The 16890-nt window shown below is 40.0% G+C and overlaps 1 non-coding gene across 1 annotated transcript; it reads right to left on the bottom strand.

Annotated features, from left to right (window-relative positions):
• Positions 1-457: 457 nt before the first annotated feature.
• Positions 458-561, bottom strand: LOC112719460 (small nucleolar RNA R71). Its single transcript, XR_003161762.1, has one exon. It is a non-coding gene; the product is annotated as a small nucleolar RNA R71 (small nucleolar RNA).
• Between the last annotated feature and the right edge of the window lie 16329 nt (positions 562-16890).

Here is a 16890-nt window from a genome sequence, read left to right as displayed (position 1 = left end):
AGAAGCTAAGTTACAACAATCTAAAGGTAACCTTTCAGAAACATTAGAACAAGAGAAGGAGATGGCAGCCGAAAATAATAATAATGCAAGGAGAATGCTTGATGACTTCACAAATCCAACATCCAAATTTGATGGAAGAAGCATCTCCATTCCTGCCATTGGAGCCAACGACTTTGAGCTGAAACCTCAGCTAGTTGCCTTAATGCAACAAAACTGCAAGTTTTATGGACTTCCATCTGAAGATCCTTATCAGTTTTTAACTGAGTTCTTGCAGATTTGTGAGACTGTAAAGACGAATGGAGTTGATCCTGAAGTCTACAGACTCATGCTTTTCCCTTTTGCTGTAAGAGACAGAGCTAGAATATGGTTGGATTCACAACCCAAGGATAGCCTGGACTCCTAGGATAAGCTGGTCACTGCCTTCTTGGATAAATTCTTTCCTCCTCAAAAGCTGAGCAAGCTGAGAGTGGATGTTCAAACCTTCAAACAAAAAGATGGTGAATCCCTCTATGAAGCTTGGGAAAGATACAAGCAGTTGACCAAAAGATGTCCATCTGACATGTTTTCAGAATGGACCATATTAGATATATTATATTATGGTCTATCTGAATTTTCGAAAATGTCATTGGACCATTCTGCAGGTGGATCTATTCACCTAAAAAAACGCCTGAAGAGGCTCAAGAACTCATTGACATGGTTGCAAACAACCAATTCATGTACACTTCTGAGAAGAATTCCGTGAATAATGGGATACCTCAGAAGAAAGGAGTTCTTGAAATTGATGCTCTGAATGCCATATTGGCTCAGAACAAAGTATTGACTCAGCAAGTCAACATGATCTCTCAAAGTCTGAATGGATGGCAAAATGCATCCAACAGTACTAAAGAGGCAGCTTCTGAAGAAGCTTATGATCCTGAGAACCCTGCAATGGCAGAGGTTAATTACATGGGTGAACCTTATGGAAACACCTATAACTCATCATGGAGAAATCATCCAAATTTCTCATGGAAGGATCAACAAAAGCCTCAACAAGGTTTTAACAATGGTGGACGTAATAGGCTAAGCAATAGCAAGCCTTTTCCATCATCTTCTCAGCAACAGACAGAGAATTCTGAACAAAACACTTCTAATTTAGCCAATCTAGTCTCTAATCTGTCAAAGGCCACTTTCAGTTTCATGAGTGAAACAAGGTCCTCCATTAGAAATCTGGAGGCATAAGTGGGCCAGCTGAGTAAGAAAGTCATTGAAACTCCTCCCAGTTTTCTCCTAAGCAATACAGAAGAGAATCCAAAAGGAGAGTGCAAGGCCATTGATGTGATCAATGTGGCCGAATGCACAAGGAAGGAGGAGGACGAAAATCCTAGTGAGGAAGACCTCCTGGGACGTCCTTCAAGCAAGAAAGAGTTTCCTATTAAGGATCCAAAGGAATCTGAGGCTCATACAGAGACCATAGAGATTCTATTAAATCTTCTTCTGCCATTCATGAGCTCTGAAGATTATTCTTCCTCTGAAGAGGATGAAGATGTGATTGGAGAGCAAGTTGCTCAGTATTTAGGAGCTATCATGAAGCTGAATGCCAAGTTGTTTGGTAATGAGACTTGGAAAAGTGAACCTCCCTTGCTCATTAGTGAACTAGATACTTGGATTCAAAAAACTTTACCTCAAAAGAGACAAGATCCTGGCAAGTTCTTAATACCTTGTACCATAGGCACCATGACCTTTGAAAAGGCTCTATGTGATCTGGGGTCAGAGATAAATCTTATGCCACTCTCTGTAATGGAGAAGCTGGGGATCATTGAGGTACAACCTACCTTGTTCTCATTACAATTGGCAGACAAGTCATTGAGACAAGCTTATGGAATAGTGGAGGACGTGTTAGTAAAGGTTGAAGGCCTTTACATCCCTGCTGATTTCATAATCTTAGACACTAGGAAGGAAGAGGATGAATGCATTATCCTTGGAAGACCTTTCCTAGCCACAGCAGGAGCTGTGATAGATGTCAACAGAGGTGAACTAGTTCTTCAATTGAATGGGGACTACCTTGTGTTTAAGGCACATGGCCATCCTTCTGTGACAAAAGAGAGTAAGCATGAAGAGCTTCTCTCAGTTCAGAGTCAAGAAGAGCCCCCACAGTCAAACTCTAAGTTTGGTATTGTGAGGCCACAACCAAACTCTAAGTTTGGTGTTGGGACTATACAACATTGACCTGATCACCTTTGTGGCTCCATGAGAGCCACTGTCAAGCTATTGACATTAAAGAAGCGCTTGTTGGGAGGCAACCCAATTTTATTTATCTAATTTTTATTTTATTGTTATTTTGTGTTTTATTAGGTATATGATCATGAGGAGTCAGGAAAAAAATATAAAAATTAAAAACAGGATCAAAAACAGCAGAAAAAAATCACACCTTGGAGGAAGCACAAACTGGCGTTCAACGCCAGTAAGGAGCATCTGGCTGGCGTTCAACGCCAGAACAGAGCATGAAACTGGCGCTGAACGCCAGAAACAAGCAACATTCTGGTGCTGAACGCCAGGAATGTGCCTAGAGGAAAAGCTGGCGCTGAACGCCAGTAACAAGCATGAAACTGGCGTTCAACGCCAGAAACATGTTACATGTGGGCGTTGAACGCCCAGAATGTGCACCACTCAGTGTTTAAACGCTAGAATGGTGTGCAATGGCATTTTACATGCCTATTTGGTGCAGGGATGGAATTCCTTGACACCTCAGGATCTGTGGACCCCACAGGATCTCCACCTACTATATTCCCACCTTACCTCCTAATCCTATTTTACTCTTCCCCATAAACCCCACCTACCTTCAAAATTCAAAAACATTTTCCCACCCATTCCCACCCTAAATGGCCAAACCTCCCCTCTCCCCTTTCCCTATATATACCCTTCCATTCTACTTCATTTTCACACAACACAACCAAATCTTCTCCCCCTTGGCCGAATACACACTTCCCCTTCTCCTCCATATTCTCTTCTTCTTCTTCTTCTTCTCTTCTTTCTTCTCTTGCTCGAGGACGAGCAATATTTTAAGTTTGGTGTGGTCAAAGCACAATCTTTTTTGTTTTCCACTACCATCAATGGCACCTAAGGCCGAAGAATCCTCTAGAAAAGGAAAAGGGAAGACAAAAGCTTCCACCTCCGAGTCATGGGAGATGGAAAGATTCATCTCCAAGAGCCATCAAGACCACTTCTATGATGTTGTGGCAAAGAAGAAGGTGATCCCTGAGGTCCCTTTCAAGCTCAAGAAAAATGAGTATCCGGAGATCCGACATGAGATCCGAAGAAGAGGTTGGGAAGTCCTAACCAACCCCATGCAACAAGTCGGAATCTTAATGGTTCAAGAGTTCTATGCCAATGCATGGATCACTAGGAACCATGATCAAAGTATGAACCCGAGTCCAAAGAATTATCTCACAATGGTTCGGGGGAAATACTTAGATTTTAGTCCAGAAAATGTGAGGTTGGCGTTTCACTTGCCCATGATGCAAGGAGATGAACGCCCCTACACTAGAAGGGTCAACTTTAATCAAAGGTTGGACCAAGTCCTTATGGACATATGTGTGGAAGGAGCTCAATGGAAAAGAGACTCCAAAGGCAAGCCAGTCCAACTAAGAAGACTGGACCTCAAGCCTGTAGCTAGAGGATGGTTGGAGTTCATTCAACGCTCCATCGTTCCTACTAGCAACCGATCTGAAGTTACTGTGGATCGGGCCATCATGATTCATAGCATCATGATTGGAGAGGAAGTAGAAGTTCATGAGGTCATCTCCAATAAAATCTACAAAATAGCCGACAAGCCCTCCACCATGGCAAGGCTAGCTTTTCCTCACCTTATTTGCCATCTATGTTACTCAGCTGGAGTTATCATAGAAGGAGACATCTCCATTGAAGAGGAAAAGCCCATCACTAAGAAGAGGATGGAGCAAGCAAGAGAAACCCTTCACGGTTCTCAAGAGATGCATGAGGAAGCTCATCATCAAGAAATCCCTGAGATGCCTCAAGGGATGCACTTTCCTCCTAACAACTATTGGGAACAACTCAACACTTCCTTAGAAGATTTGAGCTACAATGTGGAACAATTAAGGGTGGAACATCATGAGCACTCCATCATTCTCCATGAAATAAGAGAAGATCAAAGAGCAATGAGGGAGGAGCAACAAAGGCAAGGAAGGGACATAGAAGAGCTTAAGGACATTGTTGGTCCTTCAAGAAGAAGACGCCACTAAAGGTGGATTCATTCCTTATTCTTATTTCTTTCTGCTTTTCGGTTTTTATATTGTGTTTATCTATGTTTTGTGTCTTTATTTCATGATCATTAATATGTAGTAACCATGTCTTAAAGCTATGAATAAATTCCATGAAATCCTTCACCTCTCTTAAATGAAAAATGTTTTAATTCAAAAGAACAAGAAGTACATGAATTTCGAAATTATCCTTGAATTTAATTTAATTTTATTGATGTGGTGACAATACTTTTTGTTTTCTGAATGAATGCTTAAACAGTGCATATTTTTTATCTTGTTGTTTATGAATGTTAAAATTGTTGGCTCTTGAAAGAATGATGAACAAAGAGAAATGTTATTGATGATCTGAAAAAATCATGAAAATTGATTCTTGAAGCAAGAAAAAGCAGTGAAAAGTAAAAAGGTTGCGAAAAAAAATAAATAGGCGAAAAAAAATAGAAAGAAAAAGAAAAAGCAAGCAAAAAAAGCCAATAGCCCTTAAAACCAAAAGGCAAGGGTAAAAAGGATCCAAGGTTTTGAGCATCAATGGATAGGAGGGCCCAAGGAAATAAAATCCAGGCCTAAGCGGCTAAACCAAGCTGTCCCTAACCATGTGCTTGTGTCATGAAGGTCCAAAGCTTGAGACTGAATGGTTAAAGTCGTGATCCAAAGCAAAAAGAGTGTGCTTAAGAGCTCTAGACACCACTAACTAGGGACTCTAGCAAAGCTGAGTCACAATCTGAAAAGGTTCACCCAGTTATGTGTCTGTGGCATTTGTGTATCCGGTGGTAATACTGGAAAACAAAATGCTTAGGTTCAAGCTACTTTTAGGGATGTTTTCATTAGTTTTTATGTTAAATTCACATTTCTGGACTTTACTATGAGTTTGTGTGTTTTTCTGTGATTTCAGGTAATTTCTGGCTGAAATTGAGGGACTTGAGCAAAACTCTGAAAAAGGCTGACAAAAGGACTGCTGATGCTGTTGGAATCTGACCTCCCTGCACTCGAAATGGATTTTCTGGAGCTACAGAACTCCAATTGGCGCGCTCTCAACGGCGTTGGAAAGTAGACATCCAGAGCTTTCCAGAAATATATAATAGTCCATACTTTATTCAGAAATTGACGACGTAACTTGGTGTTGAACGCCAAGTACATGCTGCTGTCTGGAGTTAAACGCCAGAAACACGTCATGATCCGGAGTTGAACGCCCAAAACACGCCATAACTTGGAGTTCAACTCCAATAAACGCCCAAGCTCGTGGATAGATCAAGCTCAGCCCAAACATACACCAAGTGGGCCCCAGAAGTGGATTTATGCATCAATTACTTACTCATGTAAACCCTAGTAGCTAGTTTAGTATAAATAAGACTTTTTACTAATGTATAAATGTATTAGTCGTCTTTTGACCACGTTACATCTTTGGTCTCAGTTTTGTTTTATTCTTCATCTTAGGAGGCTATTGATCACGTTTTAGGGGGCTGGCCATTCGGCCATGCCTGAACCTTTCACTTATGTATTTTCAACGGTGGAGTTTCTGCACACCATAGATTAAGGGTGTGGAGCTCTGCTGTACCTCAAGTTTCAATGCAATTACTATTACTTTCTATTCAATTCTCTTTTATTCTTATTCCAAGATATACGTTGCACAACACTTTGATGAATGTGATGATCCGTAACACTCATCATCATTCTCAGCTATGAACGCGCGTGACTGACAACCACTTCTGTGCTACTCTAGGCCGGGCGCATATCTCTTAGATTCCCCAATAGAATCTTCGTGGTATAAGCTAGATAGATGGCGGCATTCATGGGGATCCGGAAAGTCTAACCTTGTCTGTGGTATTCCGAGTAGGATCCTGGGAATCCGGAAAGTCTAACCTTGTCTGTGGTATTCCGAGTAGGATTCCGGTATTGAATGACTGTGACGAGCTTCAAACTCCTGAAGGCTGGGCGTGATGACAAACGCAAAAGAATCAATGGATTCTACTCCAACCTGATTGAGAACCGACAGATGATTAGTCGTGCTGTGACAGAGCATTTGGACCATTTTCACTGAGAGGATGGGATATAGCCATTGTCAAGGGTGATGCCTCCAGACGATTAGCCGTGCAGTGACAGCGCATAGGACCATTTTCCCGAGAGGATTAAAAGTAGCCATTGATGATAGTGATGCCCTACATACAGCTTGCCATGGAAAGGAGTAAGAAGGATTGGATGAATGTAAGAAGAAAGTAGAGATTTGAGAGGAGCACAGCATCTCCATACGCCTATCTGAAATTCCCACTACTGATTTACATAAGTATTTCTATCCCTTTTTATTTTCTATTTATTATTAATTTTCGAAACCCAAAACCATTTAATCTGCCTAACTGAGATTTACAAGGTAACCATAGCTTGCTTCATACCAACAATCTCTGTGGGATCGACCCTTACTCACGTAAGGTATTACTTGGATGACCCAGTACACTTGCTGGTTAAGTTGAACGGAGTTGTGACTTCTCTAACAGTGCCTGGAACTCTTGTATCACAATTTCGTCCACCAAGATCCTATTCAAATCTGCTTTTGATAAGCTTGGGTTGGAAGAAAAGGATTTAAAGGCCTACCCAGACAACCTATTTGGGCTAGGGGACACACCAATCCAAATCCTCGAGTACATCTCCTTATACACTACTTTCGGGAAGGGTGATAGTCGAAGACATTAAGCATTGATTATATTTTAGTCGATGTCAGCTCGGCGTATAACACTTTAATAGGTCGGGCAACTCTAAACCGGCTGGCAGCCGTCGTCTCCACACCTCACCTCTGCATGAAGTTTCCTACCACAGAAGGAATCGTCATGAATAAAGGAGATCAGAAGCTGGCACGTAAGTGCTACAATGAAAGCCTTAACCTAAAGAACGGTTGCGGAAGCAAAGAGGTCAACATAATTGAATTAGGAGGAGTCTACCACCGGGAGGAACTGCGCCCCCAACCAGGCGGCCCCTACCTAATGTCCCACAAGCTCGCAGTACACCCGGACTCCTGACTTGTCCAACAAAGATGTCAGAAGCTCGGGCCAGAGAGGACGTAGGTCGTGGAGGAGCAGGTACAGGCCTTGTTAGAAGCAGGGTTCATACGGGAAGTTAAATATCCATTGTGGCTAGCTAACGTCATTTTGGTAAAAAAACAAAATGTGTGTGTACTACACTGACCTCAATAAATCTTGTCCTAAGGATCCCTATCCTCTCCCAAGCATTGACACTTTGGTCGACTCTGCCTCAGGTTACCAATACTTGTCCATCATGGATGCTTACTCGGGATATAACCAAATTTTGATGTACAAACCGGACCAAGAAAAGACCTCGTTCATAATTCCAAAAGCCAACTACTGCTACTAGTAATGCCTTTTGGACTAGAACGCAAGGACTATATACTAGCGTTTAATAAACAAAGTATTCTCTTCTTGGGAAAACTCATGGAGGTATACATAGACGACATGCTTGTCAAAACCAAAGAGGAGCGACATTATTTCTCGACCTCGGCAAAGTGTTCTCTACCATAAGGGAGCAGGGAATGAGGTTGAACGCCTCTAAATGCACCTTCGTAGTAGAAACTGAAAAATTCTTGGTATTCATGCTGACCCAAAGAGACATAGAAGCGAACCCAGACAAATGTCAAGCTATACTCAGCAAGAAAAACTCGACTTGTGTCAAAGAGGTCCAGCAACTAAATGAAAGGTTAGCAATCCTGTCCAGATTTCTAGCCGAATCAGCCTTGGAATCACTTTCCTTATACTCAATCCTAAGAAAAGGAAAATAATTCGAGTGGACCTCAGAATGTGAAAAAGCCTTTCAGAACCTCAAGACATTTATGGGACAACCCCCAATACTCACCTGCTAATAAAGGGAGAAGAACTCGTGCTATACCTGGTTGTGGCAAGCTAGGCCATAGCCTCTACCCTGGTTTGGGAAGAAGAGAAGGGGCAACAACCTATCTATTTTATCAACAAAGCCTTACAAAGGGCAGAGTTAAACTATCAAAAGATAGAGAAGTTTGTCTTTTCCCTTATCCTCACATCTCGAAGACTCCGACCTTACTTTTAAGCTCACACTATCAAAGTACGTACTACTCAGCCAACAAAGTCGTACTGGCCAGGTTAAAGCGCTGACTAGAAGACGCGAAAGGGGCTTGGGTAGACGAGCTCCCTCAAGTCTTGTGGGTATATTAGACTACCCCACACTCCACGACAGGGGAATCACCCTTCTGACTTGCTTACAGAATGGAGGCCATAATTCCAATAGAAGTAACTGTAGAGTCACCTAGAGTAGTATTCTACAATGAAAGAGCCAACATCCAGGCACAAAAAGAAGAGCTCGACCTCCTTCCAAAAGTCCGAGAAAGAGCTCGGATTAAGGAAGAAGCTCTAAACAAATGATGGCTCTAAGATACAACCAAAAGATAGTCAAAAGGAGCTTCTCCACCAACGATCTCATCCTGATCTGAAATGACATCGAGGTACAAAAGTCAGAAGAATGGAAGCTAGCTGCTAATTAGAAATGACCTTACAAGATAGTAGAGGTCTTAGACAAAGGTTACTATAAAGTGTCCGACCTCCAAGGGCGGGAGCTCCTGAGGTCTTGGCACACATGTAACCTAAGGACATGCTATAGCTAGAAAAGCAAACCTTGTGCAGAAGTGTACTCTTTTTTTCCAATTTTAAGGTTTTTTAATGAAGCACCAGCACAAGATCTAGGAGTACTCAATCCCCTAGCACATAGATTTCTGTAAAGGAATTTCTTAATTACTAATGAAAATTCCTATTTCTTTCTCCAAAAAGTTTTCTATCTAGAACGCATTAATTTAAGCTTGGTAAACCGTAAAAATTATTACCTGACCTAAAAATGGTCAGCAAGATGAAGCGACGAGGTACAAATTAATGTAAAAAGTTATATAAACAACTTGTACAAAGCAAACTCAACGAGATCGGACAAAAAATAAGCTGTAAAAGGAACTTAATAAGGGCTGACTACTTGAAGTTGGAACCATGAAAGGAAACTAATAACTTATAATTTACTAAAGAACCGAAAGTCAAAGCAAACTATGTTCAACTACAAAGACACAACATCATTCCAAATACTGAAAAATTTTTCTGAGATATAAAGAGAATAACTTTGAACATTACTTTATAAAGTTGTAGAAGAAACTAAAAATAAAAAGTAAAAGTGTTTAAGAAAGCCACCAACTATTGAAAAAAATTAAATGTCATAAGCCCCACATGTCTAAGGCTTCTCACCAAAAAGCAAGTTGAGCCCTTCGCCCGTGGCAACATCCGTTCCCGGAACAGAAGGAGTCGGGAGAACCATAGAGACCGGTACTGTCGGGTTAGTCTTGGAAGAAGAAAAAGTCTCCACATTAACGACCTTGGGTTGGACCTCGGGAGTAGGGGAGACCCGAACGGTCTGAACCTTCGGATCGGGCACAAGTTCCTCTTCTTCATCCTCAGGAGCAGCCACAATCTTCCCATCTACAATAATATTATCCGTGCTAAATAATGAATAATCTAGGTCGAGGGCAAGACTCCAAACTTACGCTTTCAGGTTCTCATACATCTCATTCATCCCCCAACCACATGCTCTTGAAGGTCAGCATGGTCATCTCGGGCAGTCTTCAATTCCTCCCCAGTACACATCAACTCTCTGTAAGTTTGCAAATAGCTCTCTTCGATTTTCTTCTTCATCTCCTCTGCTAATAACGTCGTGGCCTCAGCCTTCACCGCTCGAGAACGGGCCTACTCTAGCTCCGACTTTAACTTGGCATTCTCCTCCTCAAACTCTGACTTCAAACCATTCACTCTCTCCACCTCAGCCCAGGCAGAGTCAAGGAACGCCTGAGTAGTGTGAACAAGGGTCTTTTTTAGAGCCTTAGCCAGAGAAGCATTCACCACCACCATACAAATACAATTACTAGTCATATGGTGAACATGATGCTGAATGGACACATCATCCATGGCTATCTGGCTGTAAGGAAGGATATTCTTTTTACTCCAGGAAAACCCGTCGAACTCTATATCATTAATACTAGACCCCCCGAAGGTCTTCTATTTTTTAGGAGGAGGTCCCTGAGGCAATGGAGTTCCCAAACTCTCCAAGGTCAGGTCGGGAGAAACTAAGCAAACAACCAGAGTAAGGGTAACCTTCCTCTAAGCAGCAGCGCTAGAACCTGATTTCTAGGGAGAAGGTCGAGAGGAAGCACCCTCTATTTCTTGGCCCTGAAGACTCTGAACTACCACCTCCTTTTTGGTTTTGCAAAGGTACTTCATAGATGAGGTTTTGGAAGCCATGGTTTCTGCAAGAAAGAAACACGTCAGGAACAGCAAAAGGCAGCTCAAAAAGAAAGTTGACTAGGGCCCCCTAAAAACCTCTTTGTGTCCAAATGAGGAGCCCGGCCCCAACACTCGTGTAACACGTCCACGAAGGCTTTTTCAACCTGGTTTAAACTATCTATGGTGTACTTGATTACTACAAGGTGCTTTTTCCAGAATAAGGAAAAGGTTGGCTCGTCATTTTCATCCAAAAAGAAAGGTTAGGCACCCTCCACAGCTCAGACTTTAAAGAAAGTATTTTTAAAATCATGAAAAGACTCATCAAAAATAGAAAACCCATTCCTGTCCTGAACGGCATAGAAGGAAAACCAAGAGGCCTTCTCTTTTAGCATCCCGGGCTTGGTCAAAACAAACAAGTAAAGAAAGAGTTCACTGGAAGGTGGGACATCCAGCTCTCGACATAGAAGCTAAAATTTTTTTAGAAAAGCCCAAGAGTTTAGATGAAGCTGAGAAGAGGCACATTACAAGACCAGAGGAAGTCGGTCTCAAAGTCAGTAAAAAGAAAGGATGTGCCTAGCTTGGTAAAAAAGCAGTCATAAGCATAAAAGAAAGGACGCTCCAACCTATCTAAAGGAGAAAAACAAACCCTCTCCTCAGGATCGGGGGCTACCAGTTCATAATTTTTCTCATCCTCCCTATTCTCACAAATCATATGATGTCTATGGTAAGCCTCGTAGTACTCCCTATACACTGCAAAAACACAAGACAGGACATTGATATCTACCCAGGTTAAAAGACTAGAAAGAACCTTAGTCGACATGCTGAAAACAGTCAAACGAGACATAAAGTCTACCTCTAAAAAGGCAAAGTGAAAGATGTATCACCAAAAAGAACTCGGACATCATACAAAATAGGTCGGATAACAACAACGAAACCAAATAAATCTATTCTTTTCAAATTTTTCCAAGAAACAACCAAAGGTGTCTTTCCCATGCAACATCGACACATCGCAGCGACACCTTTGGGGGCAATACAAATACAAACAGACAACAAAACAACCATAGTTCCACAAGTTCAGAAAATCCGAAATAACCAAAGAGGGATATCAAGTAAGGGGAGCCTTTTAGCAAGGAAGCAGTAATCAAGCAAAAAAGAAAATTTTCAAAAAAAAAACAGAAAAAATCATCAAAAATCAGAATCGACAACAACCCACTATCCGCATTTACCAAAGACCATTCAAGATAATATCAAAGCAGACAAGAAACGCGAAGTCATCAACAAACAAAAACACTAACCTTAGTAAAAGTCGAAGAAGGGAAGGGCACGTCAAACAACAGTAAAGACATCAACGTTCCTCTCCGTACCAGCAAGGAAGAAGCTTCAGAAAAACTTAAGATAGAGAAAATCTTGGAAACAAGAACAACCGAAAGAGCAAGAAAGGGAGAGGAAAAGTCCTTTCGCAAGAAAGGGAGAAATGGAAAGAATTTCAGAAATAGAGAAAGGGAGAAAAAGAAAGGCCATGATGCTTTTATAAGAAACAAAGGGTAACGGGCCTAATAACTCCTCTTTAAAACGTGCGCACAGATCAAGAAAAGTGTCGTGCCAATTCAGCCCCTCATTTAAAGAAAGGCAACGTTTTAAAATTTTTCAAACGCATCGAGTACCCGACCTATGAAGAAAGGGGGAACCCGACGTCCAAGATGAAGCCACAAAAATGCTTGAGCCCGACTTATAAAAAGGATCATGACTCAAGTAGGGGTATTGTTTATACCTTGACCCAACAAACAAAGCTAGGCCCAACAAACAAAAAGGTCCACAATAAAGGTGGCCTTCACAAACGTACCCGACCTCTTTAATGAGGTCGGACACTAACCAAGGAAGCTGAACATTACCCGCCCAAAGCAGGTAACCGCTTCCAGAAGCCTCGACTGGAACCCTATCTTTCCCAAAAGATAGGCCCCAACAAACTCCCAAGATACAGGGAACAGTTATCCACCAGATAAGATGGAACTACTACAATCAAGGAGGTCATCAACTCCACATAAATACACTGGCACCCCTAGGTATAATTTGCGTTCTAATATACTAAAAACCTGCCTAAAACCTTTACTAACTTAAGCATCGGAGTCCCTTACAGGTACCACCCCCTACCTCCTCACGAGGAACTCGGACATACGGTACCTCGATATCAAACAAGTCGGATGCTACTATCTAAAGGGATCTGGACCTCACGTTCAGCCCCAAATCAACGTTTCAGGTAACCCTGGAAACAACACCAAATAAAATTAATAAATCTAAACCCGACAATATATACTTTGGATTTAGGTTGGGTTTTACACACCCCTAACTGAAAGTGGTATGAAAATACTTAAAATTTGGCACGCTGGAATGATTTTGAACGGTCAAGTCGTTATTCATAATAGTGATAAGTTCATATAATTAAGAGAAAGTATGAGGAGCCATTGTAATTAGTGTACAATGGAGGTATTTTTGAAATTAACATTAAATGATAATTAAATTAATTAATTACAAAATTATTTCTAATTTTAACTACAAAACAAATAAGGAGTCCAAACAGTTACGAACACCTCCAACCGATCTCCCTTTTTCCCTCTCTCTTCCTCTCCATCCTCTCTCATCGGTGCCGCCGAAACTTACGGGATCGCCGACACGAGAAATGTTTTGTTGAAGACCAAGTTGTACCCTAACCCCAGTAAGGAGCTTTCGAAGAGTGAGATGAACTGGTACGCGACGCGGTTCCTGAGGCCGAGCTTGATGAATCCCTTAAAAAGCCAACCTTGGTGTAAGAAGTCACTCTCCCTCTCTTTCTTCACTCTCTCTCTCTTTTGTTTATTTATTTCATTTTTTGAATTTTTAGTTACGAGAATGATTGTTCCTTGGAGCAAGTTGTGGTGAAAGAAGAATCATCATCATCAAGTACAAGTAGTAGTATCATAACAACGAAGAAGACACCCTCAAAAGAAAAAGATAATAATAAACACCAAGCGGCAGCAGCAGCAACATCACAATTCTCATACACATCTTTTTATAATTCATCATCGTTAGCAGCAACAACTACTTTCAAGAAACCAAGAATATCATACTCGTCTTTATTAAACCAACAAGACTTTGCAACAGGAAAGCTCATGAATTTCTCCACTTTTTAAAGACCTTCAATGCTTTGTCAAAATAATTCTGTTTCTCCACTTTTTCATCTACAAGCTTGACGAAGAAGAAGGCGAGGCAGACGAGCCACGGGATCGAGTTGCCAAAGCTTGAGAACGCCGTAGCGAATGGAAGGATTTTAGTGAGAATGGAGACGCCGAGTCTGAGGATGGCGAGTCGGCACGAAACGACAACAGGCGTGATGGTGGCGACAACAGCGTCACCAGAGAAGAGATAAGAAGATCGATGCTGGACGCGCAGACGGATGCTGGGAGACAATATGCAGTGAAAGTTTTATGTATGCATGTAGATGTTTATTTTTCATGTAAATAAGATGTTTATTCTTAATGTAAATGAGACATTTTAATGTATTTAATGGTCATTTTAGTAGGTATGCGGATGGTTATTTTAATTTTTACGTAGATGATTATTTTGACTGGATTGGGTTTTGTTATATATAATTAAAATATGTTGGATGTTCAATTCATTAGGTATGCGGATGATTATTTTTATTCTTAAGTGGATAGTTATTTTTACTAAAGGTGAATGGCGTATGGCAAGCCAAGCAGCGAACTGCCGGTTGAAAAAGAAGAGGGTATTGGAATGAAATGTTTTGATAAATTAAGATTTTGATGGTTATTCTTTTAAAATAATTAATTGAATTTTTTTAAAATTTAAAATTTAAGATTGGAGAATTTGAAATTTAAAATTTAATGTGAAATAAATGAATAAGAGTTTTTGAATTTAAGATAATTTATAAAAAAATTTATTATATATCCATGTTGAACTAAATAACTAGTCCATTGTACACATTATCAAAATTTTTCATTAACTCCTTCTATAATTATTAATGAGTATAACGACTAGAGTAATGATATCTTATTAACGAAGAAAATAATTTCTAAACTAAAGAAACAGGGAAAGAAACTATAAAAGGGAAGATAGAACTGAAAAATGTAAGTGTGATAGCCAATATCACAAAACACACATTAAGTAACTTAAAATTCAGTGTGTTCTGGATATACTCTCCTAGTCTCCTAACATAGACCTATTCTTACATAAGTTGACAAATTCCCGAACAACTACTAAGTCAAAAGATCAATATTATACATTCCAAAAAGGTTTTTCTTTTTTTTAATTTAGAAAAGCAACTAATTGTATTAAAAGAAAAATTTAAAAAGATACTGTTATGGACAAGGCCCAATAATCATTAATAAAGGATATCCAACTTGATGAGCTCGATAAAAATTTATCAGAAAAGGATTAAAAGCTATGAATAAGCAATAAATAAAAACGTTACAAAATCATAGAATTAAGTCGGAAAATGGCTAAATAATAATGGTAACGTCTCTAAACATTATAAAGAAATTCCGCTAGGAAGACAATGAATTATTTGTATAATGTGTATAATAGATTATTAAGTTATAAAATGAGTATTCACATATTATTTAGAATAACTATTCGAGCACTAGAGATAATAAACGTCTTCTCAAAAAATTAAACTGATTTTAGAGTTCATCAAATATCGAATTCTTGATCTTTCAGATCTAGTACTTTAATACCATATCATGATACCACTCATCCCAAAAACTTCAATTAATGAGAAAAGTAACACTAATGATTATATCTCTAATACTTCATAAACCTCTATTGTACACATTGTACAAGTATTTTATTAATTCCTCATACTTTTCCATAAAAAAAAAGCAAATACTTCCAAAAAGATACATTATAAGCTATTAACTAAAGACACTTATTAACTTAAGCATTAAAATGTTCTTACAAGTTACTTTTTCGATTTGGTCACCAATAAGATAAGAATTTAGATCCGTATCAACATTTGAGCTCAGAATCACACTTTTAGATCCAAACATTTAGTGTCATATGTAGGGACCTAAGGTGTTGGAACCATGGATGATCGTGATGTTAAACTAAAATCTAAAATTCAACCAGTAACACTATATAAAAGAATCAAGCTAGAGAAGATGGGCATAAAACTAATGTTACTCTTGATCCCAATAAAAGAGGACATCAAGACCATAGCTCCGTGGTTTTAATTGGGGAGACAACCAAAACACAGAAGATTGGCATTGCTGGCCTAGGAGCGAGAAGATTTTGTCCATGCTATGCAAGAGATGCATCACCGCATCCAAGAGTTCGAATGCCAACTCGTAGAATGATCTCAACAATCCAGGTCCTAGAGTCACACCACTAGAGGCTGCCGTGATAGTCAGAAAAGAAGAACACTAGACCAGTATTATTGGCGATACCAAGGGATTGATCTCTCATTCACCTTGGAGAGACAAGAGAGTCACCACGACTTGAAGACAAACATCGAGACACCGGAAGCCGATATAAAACTGAATCGCATTCAACTTAGTCTTAAAGAAGAACTTCATTAAAGAGTGAAAATCTTAAAAGTCATAGAGATACGTGTGAGTATGTTATAATGAGGCAGATCCTTTTTTTTTTCGTGCCTTTTAGGTTTGACTAGCAAAAAACTTCGACAAGCCAACAAATTTGATATATGAGGTGGTCATAGATCCTCAAAAACATATAGATGTTTTCAAATCTGAAAGAAAGAGCAAATGCTATTTGATGCAAAGCTTTTTTGGTAACGTTATCGAATCAGATATGACATGGTATATTTTCTTTTGTGACTGTTGATTTGTTAGTACTCAATATTATATAGAGGTAAATACTAAATCGATATTCGAAAAATTCTGGTGCTTACAAAATGGTACTTGACTTTTGTTATTGGCATAATAGCCACTGAAAGATTTTAAAATTTGACAAAATCACCCAACCGTGAAAGAATGATGTCATAGTGAATTGAAAATGCTAATGTGGCCGTTAGAAGAGAACTCCGATGTTGGCAGAGAGCTCCGGCAATGCAGCGGCGAGGTGTTGCCATGGCGGAAGAAACACTTCTTCTTCTTCTTTGCCATGGCAGAAGGGGATGCAGCGGTGTGGTGCTGCCATGGCGAAGGGGACGCAGAAGGACGCAACATCGTGTTGAAGAAGAAAAAGAAAAAACAGCAAACACGAAAACACAGTGAAGTACTGCCATGGTGGAAGGGGACGCAGCGACATGTTGAAGAAGAAGAAGCAGCAAATACGAAAAACGTGGCGGGTGCAGTGGTGTGCCATGACAGTCTTCTTCTTCAGCTACCATGACGGAAAGGGAT

Source organism: Arachis hypogaea, chromosome 10 (assembly GCF_003086295.3).
Source record: "Arachis hypogaea cultivar Tifrunner chromosome 10, arahy.Tifrunner.gnm2.J5K5, whole genome shotgun sequence".
Classification (NCBI taxonomy): domain Eukaryota; kingdom Viridiplantae; phylum Streptophyta; class Magnoliopsida; order Fabales; family Fabaceae; genus Arachis; species Arachis hypogaea.
This window is presented reverse-complemented; position numbering and strand designations above follow the sequence as displayed.